Below are 14,623 nucleotides of genomic sequence, written 5' to 3' on the forward strand. Positions count from 1 at the left end.
CCAGTTAGTTAATGCAGGAAACCTTGCAGCTCAGAGGCTTCCAGGAAGTGCCACAGGTCTTGCAGGCTGTGTGGCTGCTCCTGGGGAGTGATCTGTGCTCCACTGTGACCCTGCTCTTTTCCGTTCCACGCTGCTGTGCTTTCAAGTTGTCCCAAGGAGGTCCTCCATGCTGGCCTTTGAAGGCAGAGCTGTGCTGCCCAGGTGGGATCTGCTCCCTGGCAGTGATGGAGCAGCATATCAGAGGCAAAGAGCAGAGCCTACTGTGCAAGGTTCTGCTCTCACTCCATTTCGTGGTAGATCAAGCTGTCACCTAGAGGATGACACACTGAAGTGATTTACTCTGGTTTTTTGACAAAAGCCTGGATTTTGTTAGGTGCATTAATAGCACTTGTAAGTACAGAGCCCAGATGAGAGATTCATAAGGATTTGCCCACTGTGGCTAGGGAACAATTCCAAAATCTCTCTAGGCAAAATATTTTGTACCACCAGCTATTTCTTTCATTCTCTTCCTTCCCTCCAGGGGATGAGATATTTTCTGGCAGCATCTGCCTTACTTTTCTGCTATTTTCCCTTATTAGAGGCTGAGGCTTACGGGAAACATAAAGCATCTACTCATCTGGGCTTGGACTGGTCACATTACAAGTTGAATTTTGATACCCATAAGCAAAGTGTTTGCACTTTCTTTTCCTCAAGGCTATGCATGGGAAATTGAGTGATGAGAAAGTCTCTGGGCACTGGTGGTTTGCTACATATCTCTAAACTCTATCAGCCAACAGTAACATAGAAAATGGAAGATGGGATAAGGAGGGATCCTTCTTAAATTTTTTTCACTAAAATGTATTTGGATAAGGCAGTTTTGGCTAGCACACTTGTGCAGGCTAGGACTGGGCACAAAGTTTCTTCCTGAAAGCCTTAAGATCCCAAGAGAAACACCATTACCAGCAGCAAGCTGCTGCACCTCTCCTTGAATTTAATTCCATCTAAGTCCTGGTGTGCAGAAAACAATGGGATTTTGTCACCATTAGGGCTTAAATCTCTAGCTGCTGACGTTAAAAGCCAGGAAGAAAGTTTTTGACATAACCTCTGAACTCCAAAGGGCTAAAGTTCAACTTGGATCAAAGAGGAGTCTTTAAAGAGCTCCGTGCTGCACCAGGAGGGTGACATAAGGATGCCATGTACAAATTGCACTGCCTTTCAGGAATGCCTTGTTTTCTGTTATGGTTTTTGTCCTCCGATAGCAGATCCAGGGTCCCAGAGCAAAATCTTGTATTAAAATACTAACAGAGGCTTTACCAAGTCCAACTTAAATGGCCATTTCAGAAACCTACTCTGGTCTCAGGACAGGCAGGATTTGAAAGGGATTGTAAATTAAGTGGTGGCTACAAGAGTGGGAAGTCCCTGAGACCTGAGGCTTGTCATAATAACTTTGTGTCCAGATAACACCCTGGGAGGACAAAGCCATGGGTTGGGTAAATGGATTTGGCAGCATCAATTGAACAGTTTGTTGCATCACCTAAATCCTTTTTCTAATACTCTGACCCCTTAATTCAACTGCTGGCTTCTCTCACACCTACAGGAGCCCTCCAGCACACAGCTGGGTGAAAATCAAGGAGGATGCATTGAACACAAACATATGATCCTTTTCTCTGATCCAATATTGTGTTCAAAATGAAAGAGTGAAAATTAGATTTGATCCTTAACACATTACTTAAACATTATTTGCCAGGATAAAGCTTAGGCACTCGTTTAAAAAGCTGAGAAATGCAAAAATGGGCAGTGAACTCTAGAAGCCTTTATTTCAATGTTTTGGGGTTGTTAAAGTATAGGACGTTCTCAACACCATCAAGAAACCCTAGTGGTTGCAGAAGCCTTCTACAGTACAAGGAGATGTACAGCAAGGGCTGGGGCTAAAAGGCTGCCACAATAATTTGCTCCTGGAGCTGAATGTTGCCTTTGAACTGAGGCCATAGTGCTGCCTTCGAATGCCACAGGTCTGTCATTCCCAAGAGTACAGAACACAAACCCAGATGTGAGCAGTAATGCTTTATACTGCAGTTTCCATCTTCTGAGCATTTTACCAGACAGGGCTTTCTAGAAACAATGTTTTCAGACCTCACCACTCTGGAAATGTGCTCCATGAATGAATTACCAAAAGAGGAAGGAGGACTGGATGCCTGCACAGCAGAAGGATAACCGTGCGTGCTCCAGGCTTCCCCAGGGGCCAGGATTCACTGCCTGCCAGGTGGTTTTCTGCACAGGGCCAGCTGGGGCCCACCAGCACTTATTAGCTCTGCAGCATCCCAGCTGGCTGTTGAGGTTCTGGGGAGGTTTATTAATGCTAGAACTAATTTAGCTGAATGTACTCCCACCTTGCCATCGCTGGCAATGGTTCTCTGAAGTTCTAAAAATTCCTCCAAAGATAGCTCACAGCTGACTGTGCACAGCTGGGCGATTTATACATATTATGATGAATATATTTTGTTATTTATATAATAGTATAAGTAAAATCAAGTGAAATAAAATACAGTTTCATGTTTTATAATTTTTAAAATACGACTCAGAAAAAAAACAAGGGACAGATATGAGCATTTCTTTGTTAGGATGTATACACTCCCCACCCAAATCAGGATTCAGAAATCAGGGCTCTGTAACATGTGCTTAAAATAACTTAAGACAATCTAAGTTTAAAAAATCAGATATAAATATGGAAAAAGAAAAATTATTAATGAATTCCTTAAAAATGGAGGCAAAATACTGCCTGATTTCATTGCACTGATATTAATAGGATGGAGCTTGCTCAGCCTCTCCTGCCTACAGCTCTGCTGAACTTGACTGGTACAGATGCACAGTAAATTTCCAGGCATAAAAAATGGGGTCCATTCAGGAAACTCATGTACTTTTCCTCATGAATGGCTAGAGTTGATCTTTCCAGAAAACACAGGGAGAGTCTGAACTACCACTGCTGCAGGATTTTTTATTTTATTTTAATGAAAGGCCACACAAACCATCTGAGTGGAATCTCCAGCTCCTACACAGAATTATGACCATGATTTCCATTCACTGCAGGAGGAAAATGAAGTTCTGAGCACTTTTATGTTGTGTTTTCCTTCCCCTCACTATGCTTTGGCACCCATGAGAGTGTATGTGGGGGTTTGCAACACTTTCTGCATTGCTTTCACAGACAGTCTCCTGATACCTTTCAGACCAGAGGCAGAAAAACACTGAACTAGATGATGCTTTGAGGTCCCTTTCCATCTTGCTTTTTATGAGTCCATCAATCTGCCACAAGTACTCAAATGGTTCATTTATTAACGTGGAGTGCAGACTTTTGGCTGGGGTTGGTGCCCCATCCATTTCATAAACACCTGGCAGCTAATGGGGTCAAACCTCCCTGCCTCCCTGTTAGTGCTGCCCAGCCTGGGAAGGCACAGCAGCATCCCCATGGGGTGACAGCCTTGAGTACCCCAGGCAGACTGCAGCTGGGCACGCTGCAGACAGGCATTCTGCTCTGGGGAGCCTTGCCAGACAAAGGAGCTCCCAGAGCGAGCGCGAGGCAGCGGCTTTGGTGCTGCTTTCACACAGTAACTTTTCATGGTGTCCATACCCACTGCTGACCACTGGTTTAAATCCAGACAGAACTCCTTACTCCTGGCATTTGGCCTCTGCTTCTCAAGCAATTTTCTATGAACTTGGGCTATATCCCAAATGCTCAATGTCCTGCTTGGCCATTAAGCCTTCGGAGCTCCACCTACCCTGCTGCCCCTTGCTGAAAGAGAAGTCATAGACAAAAAGGCAATGGACCTTCAGCTACTCACTTGCCCAAAAATGGGGTCAATAGTCAAAGATATCACAGAAAGAGTTTGTCCTTCCCCTGCTGTGCTCTGTGTTTCCAAGTGATGCAGCTGCCAAGGAAGGAAAGAGATTGGCAGTGTTTGCCCTCAGTTCTAATCAGCTACAAAAAGACATTATATAAAGAAGAGAAACTTCCCTGGTAATCAATCATGGGTTTAACTCCCCTGTTTGGAACAAATTATGATAATTTTGAGAATTTATTAATAAAATATCAATTAGGATATGTGGGGCTCTGATGTCTGTATTAAAGCAAGTTATCCCCTATAAACTATTGAAATGGGCAGCTTTCCATTACTTTAGTGGATGAAGTAATTGAGCAGTGGAGTTATATTAAATCCAGACACATTCAGTATTTAATGCCAATTATGTCCTACTGACAAGGGAGTAGGATGCTGGAGATCTGGCTTATGTCATGCCCTTCCTTTATCCCTTTTTGACAAGATGAAGGTGGAATGACCTCGAATAATGGCATTGCCCTGTTGTTACTTTTGCTATGGTTGGCACATCATATTTTTTTTTTGGTTATTGATGGTTCACAGCTTTCATGTGTTGCAATCAAGGAGTTTTAAGGCTTTTCCCACCATCAGTATTGAATACAGCTTCCAGCTATCCCTTGCTATTTAATTCCAGATGGGTCGAATCTTTCATACTGCCTGCAGGCACATTGCTAGCTAATGAGTTGCACTGGTCTGAGATCATTGTTACAAGCATTATTTCCTTGGTAAATATTTTTGGTTCAGACCTGAGAAACGGCAGAGGTACAAACAGTCAAGATTTATAATCTGGCAAGAAGTTTGAAAGTCGAGCTGCAAGAAACAATGGTTACATTTGTATTTCTCTGTTTACAATCTTCTTTCTGCAAGTATGCTGGAGGCTTAAGCCAAGCAGCGAGCCCTGCCACAAGGCTGGCACGTTCCCATGCTGAGTGCACAGGGATGAGCTTCTCGAGGACTTCTGCTCTGTCTCTGTTACAAAATCTCAGCCCTTGGCACTCATGAATGCACCCATCTCATCAACCACCCTGGCAGAGATGCGAAAATGTTTTCCTTTCACAAATGAGAAGGATGATGAAGAACGGGACTAAAGTGTCAGAAATACTTAGAGACTAAAAACACATCCAAATGCTTAGTAAGGTTTTTCAGAAGCTCCTAGATGCAGCTCAGGGCAGGATGCAGCCATGGGGAAGCCGCACAGCTCTCATCTTCTTCCTCAGCATCAGACCTGTCATACTGGAAACCTGCTTCCTCTTGGGAGAGCTCCCATCCCTTGCAGCCACCCATCCCAGAAAACCTGCCCCTGCTTTTGATGCCTGCTGAGGCTTTCCTGCAGATTCCACCTGGCAACAGTCTGATCCTCCACCTCCTCTGAAGGGATGAACCAATGGCTCCAGTCCTGGCACATCCTTAAATACCTCCTGAAACAATTGATATCTTGCCCATGCTGGGTCAGAGGTACTGTGAATTAAACAGGCGCTCAGCTCTCTGCTGGCTGCCTGGACTCTGCTGGCAGCCTCTCACAAAAAAGAGCCTCCAGTCCAAGGGACAGGCTTGTTATTGTGCAATACCATCTACATTTTAGGTTCAGACCTGATTATTTTACTCAAATAAGCTATCTCATTGGAGTCACTATGGTAAAATCTGATCTCAGTTAACCCATAATCACCTCAGCAATGCTAAGGGTTATTCTAGTTTTAATCTGAAGACATATTTTGTTTTATATGGTAATACATCCAATTTACATAACTTTTCTGACCCCAGTTACCAGCCCAAAACTACTAATCCAAAACAGTGGCAGAATATTGTCAAAAAAGAACTGTAAAAAAAGAAAGCAAATAATTATGAAAACTAGTTAATAGACATAACAATAAGAAACATGCTTCATCCAAATTTCTTATGAAACTGAGGTTTAATAGAATGCAGAGATGGGAAAATGCCAGTTTTCATGTAATTATAGAGCATACAGGGAAAATTAGATTGTCTCAGGAACTAGAATAAGATAAATGGGGCAAAAATGATTCACACAAATATGTATGCACAGGAGTTAGGCTCAAGAATTGCCTCTTTGGCAGAAAGACCATCAGTGGGAACTAACAAAGTTCTGCAGCTCTTAGACATAGGCTACCTCAGAGTTCCCACTACAACACTGACAGAGGAATGCAGAACTTTTCTTAAGCTATTGGAAGAAAAGTATTTCCAAGAGAAGAGAGAAATATTCATGCCAGAAAGCAGAAGAGCTTTTCTGCACACATCTGGTCATCCATAATCCAGTAAAACAGGAGCTACAGGGATGCTGAGGAGAGTTTGTCCCGTGCAAGAGCACTAAAGCAGCCTGCCTGGCTTGTGCAGCTCAGCAAAGCAGAGAAGAGGCAGTGTGGTTACACCTCCCAAAACTGCCATATAACTGCTGGCAAAAACTGCAGAGAAGGAAGAGCCAAAGAGAAATATCGATACAAGACCTAATAAGCCTAGTTATATTTTTACTAGAATGAGAAGTAGTGGTATTAAGGATCAAACATTCAAAATGTAGCCAAATTGGATAAGAGATCTACTTTTAGGCTGAGTTTAGTATTTTCAAGTGAATGCTGGCGTTACAATACTCATGTCTGTGGCAGCAAGAAAGTGGAATGGATGAGTCATCTGACTCCATCAGCTCTGTGTTCCTACCACATTCTACCATCAACCTTTTGAAACACCAAATGTTGCCCCAACTAGAGGTTTTGTCACATCAAAGCTATCAGCACTTCCTTATCCGTGGAAAATTAACATTTTTGAGGGTTCAGATTACATCTGCAGGGATACCCCATCCCACAAAAATGTTAATTTTTGTGACTTTTCCTTCCTCTTAGCTCCTTTACTACTTTCATTTTTGTCTTATGATTAAAGGAGAAGCTAAAATACCTATATTTCCCATAGGACAGAGATTCAGAGCTTTCACATGTCTCCCATTAGCACTTGTGCACACTAGCACAGCTCTGAATTCTTCTTATAGTCTCTGGCAGGAATGATAACGGGTCAGTGAGAATTGCCTCTGTCTAGTGGTGGTGTACTTGTCTAGGATGCAGACAGAGGGCAAAGATCCATCTGTTCCCTTCTTACCTGAGCTTGCAGAGTGCAGGACAGCTCTCAACGTGTTCCCTGCTCCAGCAGACATGACAGGTAAAGGACCAAAGCAGGATTTGCTCAACCTGATCTTTTTGAAGGGAAGTTTGCTTCTCTAACCCACCACAGTACACACCCTTGAGAGGTTCAGCTCTGCTCCACCAGTGCTGGCAGTAGCTGAAAATCACCCAGGAGTGGCACCTGGAAAACTCCAACCTGTTACAAGAATGAGTGCTCAGTTTCAAGTCAGACATTACACTAGGGGCAGAAAGACGGACCTGAAAGCTTAAGTTTGGAGGTCTGGAAAGCATCACTTTGACAGAAAAAAACTTTTCTTGCCTGCTTCTACAAGAGGAAATAGTAGAAGTGAACACCCTTTACATCAAATGCGAAGTCCTTTCCATCACCTCCTCTACCCACTAGAAACCAGCACCTTGCCAAAGCAAAGCAAATATCCCCTGGAATGGATCCACATTCCAATATTATGGGGCAGCTGTGACTATTCTGGGATTATGATGGTATTATTCTACCTCTAACTGTTTTAATAAATGTTATGTGATTTCCAGGGAAACCCTGAGGAACAGAATAATGCTGAATACCCATAGTTCTGAATTCCACCTGCATCTGAGTCAATTGCTATAATATGTAAATTAAGTAGTTAATGGATTAAAGCCATTAAATCTAAGACTGGGATATTCTGGGACTAACTATGTCTCTCTGATCCAGCAGAAACTCGTTTACTCAGCAATTTCATTAACAGAGGAAAGTTAACTTGCCTAGAAATAGTGAAAATATTTCCCAAGCTGCCCCTTCCACCAGTGGGACATTTCTAGGGCAGTCTTGCAGAAGTGACTGTGGACAGACCTGATTTCCTGCAGGTGACCCACTGAGCTACCAACTTCTGTCTGAAACCCTCAGTTTACAAGGCTCTTCTCTGAAAGAGCTTACAGAACTTTCCTAAAAAACCCATATCTTTTGGGTTTGCTTATATTAAGGTTTTTCCTGTGGTCGTAGTTGTGTTCATTATTATGTTTTTCATAAACATGGCAAATGATACCTTTTTTGCAGCTTCTTAAAAGTCATATTCTAAGTTCTGGGTACAAAGAAGAAAATATTACAAGGAACTTTGAAACTTTGAATTATTAACAACCATCTCCAGTAATTCCAGTGGATACTCATTAATATTCCTAAATCAACAAAGTTTTTTTCCTTTTTTTTTTTTTTTTTACCTTTTCTTATTAATTCTTATCCTAGTAAAAGGATAAGAAGCTCATGTTGCAAAAGGAATCCGTGTATACCAGTCCTAGAACAATGTTCTGGCCATAACAGTTTGTGTGATGAGCTCTTTTGGCAGGATCACAGTCCTCAGCTGAAATCTCTTCATGACAGATCTGGGAATAATTTGGGAAGAGGCAAGAAGAGAGGTGGCAATAAGTGCTGAGGATGAGGGGTTCTCAGCCCTCCCTCAACCCCTCCCTCAGGAGAGGGGTTACTGAGCAGTAGGGAACTGAATGGGGTAATTTTCATTTGCAATTGGAATGCTAAAAAGCTCAAAATATTTTTCCTGGAAAAGAAACAACTCAAATTCACCATATGCAATAATGGGCTATAAGTTAGGTTGTGCCAGTCCTAGAAAAGAAATCCTGGATAATTATGTGGTCTGTGGAGACAGCTGCCTGCTTGATAGTGATCAGAAAGCATGGAAAGCTCCCGGTGCAGTCACACATTGCACCCAGTACATCTGACGGGCTGGCTGCTGAAAGGGCAATTGCTCTGCTCCCTGTGTGCTCCCTCCCTCTCCCTTGCACCCTCCCGATGCTCATCTGCTCCTCAGCAGCAAACATACCCAGGGGAAGGAACAGCTCTTTGGGCCATAGGTGTTACAAATAATGCAGTTTAAATTAAAATTTTTACAGGAATATGCTAAACAAGGTGTCCTCACTGTGCATTTGAGCCCTGCTGTGGGGACACGCCCAACACAGCCAGTACACAATGTGGATGCTTAAGCCCCAGAATGACAGCACTCTCCTGCACCCCTATCTTCACCAACATCCTCACGGAGTGATTTCCATTGCACCCCAGCCCCTGGCACTGCATGCCCAACTGCAGCCCCTGTCCCTGGGCAGCCTGGCCCCTTCTGCAGGTCTGCACTGCATGGTGTGATGGGGCTTTGGCCCATGGAGGGAGGCACAGGAAAAGGGAGATGTTGTTTGCATGTCCAGGGCATGGCAGGAGGGCTCAACCAGCCTTAGGTCTGCCTGCAGTGGGACAGCAGCCTGGCAGTGCCTCCCAGCTCCTCAGCAAAAGCATTTAGCAGCAGGAAAGGGCTAAATCCTGTTGATAACCTTTAGTCCCAATTTGACACACCCCCAGCCAGAACACAGAGCAGCATCCCAACCCACCCCACCCCGCTTCCCCATCTCCTGGGAGCCACCTGCCCGGTTAGCCTGGACCCCTGTGACTCCCATCTCCTGCTCCCTGGCCCCACTCTCCAGCCTCCTCTGAGCCTTTGCACCCTGCAAGAGGCTTCCTGACCTTTTCCTCCTGCTAGCTCTGTGCTGGCACTCCATGCCACACATGGGAGTGGGTGCTGCCAGACACGGAGCAGGAAATCCAGCTGCCAGTCCATAAAGCACAGTTCATTAGCTGGAGAGCAGAGTCTGAAGTTAATCAGTCTGCAGAAGGTGCTGTGTGCCCCAGGGTTGCTGCTCCCCTGCATGGAGAAGGCAGCTGCTCTCCTCACCAGATGACTCAGCCTCCTGGGATTCTCTGGACTTGAAAGAATTCAAACCAGAGCCTAAAAAGGTTGATAGGCTTGTGCTGGCCAGACTGCCCCCACTGTGCTGTGAATTACTGCTACACATGCAGGGAAGGTGAGAAAGCAGGAAGGGCAAAAAGGTTTTTGGCACCTCTCACCACCTCCAGTGAATAATTGTCCCAACTGGTGGTGGTGCTATTAATTATTCAGTACTAATATACATTTTGTTCATGATCATGTATAACAGTGACCTTCTGTACTTCACATGAGGAATTCCATTTTTCTCTCACAATGCTGAAAGGGACCTTGAGAGATCACCTAAACTTTTCTCCTGCCCAGGTCAAGATAAACTTCATCTCAAACCCTTCTGAGAGATGTTGCAGTAATTTGTCATATCACATTCACTTTTTCAGGGTCTGTCCTGCCAAGTTTTTGACCTGCATGATGTCATGGAAGAGGTAATTGTGGGTTCTGCAAAGAATTCAACAGTCTGCACCTACAGGCAGGGCAGTGCCTGTGGTGACATCAGCTGTCATCTCTGGCAGCCCTCAGCAAGGGGATCCCCTGCATCCACCCAACTTGGGGGCTGGAAAAGCCGTGTCTCCAGCAGCCACTGGGAACCCACAAAGCCAAGCTGAGCTCAGGAAAGGCATTAATTTGGATAGGCTCAATTAAACTGCATTAAGGTGAATCCACACTGGGGAGAACAATGCTACTGGAATTCTACAGCTGCAGACAGCTGTTCCTGCAGACAGCTGTGCATCCTGAGCCAGCTGTGCACCCCACAGACAGCTGTGCGCTCTGACATAGCTGTGCACCTTGAGATAACCGTGCCCTGCAGAGCTGAGCACCAGGGACAGCTGTGTCCCAGGCAGAGCTGTGTGCCACACTGTGCTATGTGCACACTGGAACAGGCTGCAGGCAGCTGTGCATCCTGCAGACAGCTGTGTGCCATGTGGACAGCTGTGTGCCATACAGCCAGCTGTGCTCCCTGCAGACAGTCCTGCGCACAGCTGGGCTGCAGAGGAGCCTTCTGCTCACCACCAGAGTGCCAGAGCTCAGGCATGCCAGTAAAGGTGCTTGCCAGGGTCTTCTCCACCTCATTCCTGGCAGAATGAGCTTGCTTAGGAAGTACCCATTATGTAAGAGCACAGGACATTAATAAGACAAGCTCAGTTTGAGGAAAATAGTTTAAGGGGCAGCATCAGAAATAGCTCTGGCTGTGAATCAGGATGATGGTGACATCTGGCAGACGTCACCATTAAAGGGTGCTTCTAACAGAGCCTGATCAAGAGCATTTCAGACTAATATTCTCTAGTGTGAAAGGGACATATTCCACATTAGACAATTTTGATATCACCCAAGGGCTTAGAGAGTGCTACAAAAAGCCACCAACAGTACTTCTTGAAGACGGAAGGCATCCTTACATGTGCTGCTGCACACATGGTTTTGAACTGTGCATATGTGCTTCTAGTTGATCTTCTAGCCTTCTCTGCTGAGCTCTGGGTCTTGGAAAAGGCAGGAGAGGAAGTGATTTTATCTTGGTCTTGCTCTCTGTGAAATCTTGTCCTCTACTTGGCTGCCAGGAAAATTTTGTACCCATTATCTTATAAGTATGGAATCATTTAGATTGGAAAAGACCTTTAAGACCCTAGAGTCCAACTTTAAACCTAACACTGCCAAGTCTACCACTGAATCATGTCCTTAAGTGCCACATCTACTTATAATCCCACTATCAGGCACTAGAACTAATGCTGCTGGAGCTCTGGCCTAAGCTACCCACTGTAACTGTATTCAAGATGATACTTCAAGCCAAATTTTACATGGATTCTCAGTTTGTCTTTTACATCAGATTTATAAGTTGTCAAGTCCCCAGCAAATGAAAGGGAAGAGCACAGACTTAACATTTCGCTAGCCATGATGATGACTTAATAGGCTTATTTTTCTCCCTTTCTCTCTTACAGAGTCTTCTGGCTTGAAGGAGCTTGAAGATCTGCTGCCACTGACTCATCACAATAGTCTGTGCTGCTGAATACATGTAAGGAAATGGCACAGCAGTCACAGAGATGCACATTAGCCAAATGTGCACTGGGCTCATGGCCCTAAGCTAGCCAGAGCTGGAGACTGCTTATAAAAGAGGCTTTAAAGGGAAGATGATTTGCAATCACTATAAAATAATATATCCTCTCCTTTGAGACGAGACCTTGGATTCATCTTCCCCTGTATCTGGGCTGTTGAGGGAGAAAGGCAGCATGAATGCCAAGAATCCATAAATACCCCTGCTTAGTGAACTATGCAAAAAGAGGGTTGCACAGAAGGGGGGTGCTTTCAGTGGATATACACGTGCATAGGCATACTTGTTTCTTGCCACACCTGCTCTGAAAAGGATGTAAGGTTAGCAGGGCTTCCACAGATCAGGAGGATGAGATCCTCACATGCATTGACTGGCTGCATACACCTTCTGCAGGGATGCCTATGGCCTCAGACAAACCAATCAGTTGTTTTTCAATACCAGAATGAAACTGGAGTGCACCAATTCTCACATCTCTGCTCTCAGTCTCCAAGGAGCTAAGCAATTATTTAGTTTATTTGATAATCTAGCAATGGATTATTGTTTGCAACAGCAAAACAAATGGAAGCCAAACATTTCCGATTGAAAAAGCAAAAACCCACAGATTTTGCAGTTTTTATTTTGCAGTTCCTTTCTGGAGAGAAAAATACAAAAAGTTACTGGCATGCTTTGAAATTCCTTTTCAGTGTGAAATCCCCATTCTTCACAACAGCTCCATCAGAAACCCAACACACCCACACAAAAACCAATCAAGACAATTAAGATGCAGTAGTATCCTGTTATCACTCAGTTTCCATCTATTGCTACCTTTTAAGTCCTTCATTGTCATGCTTTTATAGCACAGAGCTTTCTCAAGACTCTTTTCCTGAGGCTCACCTATGCAGTGACAGTCCCACACCCAAATGTGACACTGCCACAAATCCAGCATCCCCAAAAGTGATGGCACTGTACTCCAGCCAGCTGTAGATGGTCTGTTTCTGCTGTTGCTGTCATTGCTGAAAGTACAAGGTCCCAAAATTACGTAATGCCACACAAAACTCAACTTGCAACTTTTTTTTTCCCCCTGAAGAGTTTTATATGGCCTTTGAATTGCAAAGGAAAAGCTTAGAAATGTGACTTTGAAAGGTACTAGAAGAGATCATTGTCTTAAGGATGGAAAACAGTTTTTCCTTCACAAGCTTGGACTGTAATTATCTGTTCTTTGACTTCTTTCTTTTGCATCCGTTACAAATACTGGTAGACAGGACTCCATTTCTAGGACTTCTCTGTAGGGGCATTAATAGAGGCAGGGAACAGGCTGCTATTAAGAACACATATCACCGGTTTTCTGCACTTTTCTTTATTATCTAGATACCTGTAGCTACAGATGTATCTTTTACAATACCTGCAAAAAATTTGTATTAGGAGAATCATGAAGTCGAAGTGGCAAAAGTGAGGAAGTACCAAATCTTGTGGATGAATGAACTTTTTAAGATAAAAATCTTTAATGGCAAATTACTTCAGACATTTTCTCAGCCTTCCCTACCACCTTACACATTCCCGGGCACCTGGCTCCCCTTGCGCTGCTGCCGGGTACCCCAGGCTCCACCTGCAGGGCAGCAGGGCTGCAGGGCAGCAGGGCAGCAGGGCTCACAGCTCTTCTTTCTCTCCTGCAAACGTGGCTGGAAGGCTCTAGGACCGGGCTTGCAGTACAATCTCACAGTCCAAATGCTTCTCAGGATCTTTTAGGCCCCTGATCAAGTGCTTGCAAAGTCAGTGACATGACCTTGGGAAAGGCATCATTAGATGCATTGTAAAGTGCACCTGAGTTCACTGTTTGCAGCTTTGCAGTACATGTGATGCCTTATTTAACAAATTCAAATGTGTCTGCTTTTTCAATAGACCCTTCTCAGGGTTATTCTTGTGCAAATCTGGAGTAGCTCTTCTAATGTCACTTAAATTACTCTCAGTTTATACAGTGGGATCAGAATTTATTCCACAAGGTTTTGCACTAGATCCAGTTACAACTGATGTAAATTTTGAATGCAAGAAAAATTCCATTAAATGTGAGAAGAATTTTACAAACAGAGTCATTTTTAATGGGGAATAAGTGGAGTTCTAGGTTATTTATTATGAATGCTTTTAGATGCAGTCAAAATTTACTGCTCTGGCAGTAAAGGGATTCAAACAAAACATACAAAAGGATTGCAAGTCCAAGAAAAAACTACAACTTATTAACAATAAATTAGACTGTTTAATGTGAGAAAGCTTAATAATGTTGGAATTCTTCCCTGTATACCTGTAAAGATCACACTGGATGACAAATTTCTGCCTACCTGCTGTGTGTGTATGGACAAGAGGGAAAGAAGGGAGAATGTCTATGGGAATAATGGGGATACTTGACACAAGGGGATAACAAGGTAATTCAGATATGAAGCTTAACTCAAGAAGGAGAGGTCAGTAGAAAACTTTAAAAATGCAGGATAGTTTTTCGTGGCTCACCACAAACCTGTGGCCAATGTTATGCTGCCCAGATGACACAGAAGTGATTTTCTGTCCTGAAAAGAAGAGGACTAAAAATCTCCCAATATTCCTCCCACCATCACATAGCTTCCCGTTTTCAGTCCCTTTCCACACTCAACAAAAATTTTCCTTGCCGGTGTTCACAGCTAAATGCCTCCATGATGGTTTCCCCTGCAGAGACCTTTTACAGAAATAAAAACCTAATATTGCAGAAGTAAAGCCAGGCAGGACCATGGTCGCCCTCCTGTTTCAGTACAGCAGCCCTTGGCAGACTGCATTCCCAGCAATCCCTCTGGAATGAGCTGGCTCTTAGCCAAATGCAGCCTGACCGAGTCCTTTGCA

This window comes from Taeniopygia guttata, chromosome 6 (genome assembly GCF_048771995.1).
Source record: "Taeniopygia guttata chromosome 6, bTaeGut7.mat, whole genome shotgun sequence".
Lineage (NCBI taxonomy): Eukaryota > Metazoa > Chordata > Aves > Passeriformes > Estrildidae > Taeniopygia > Taeniopygia guttata.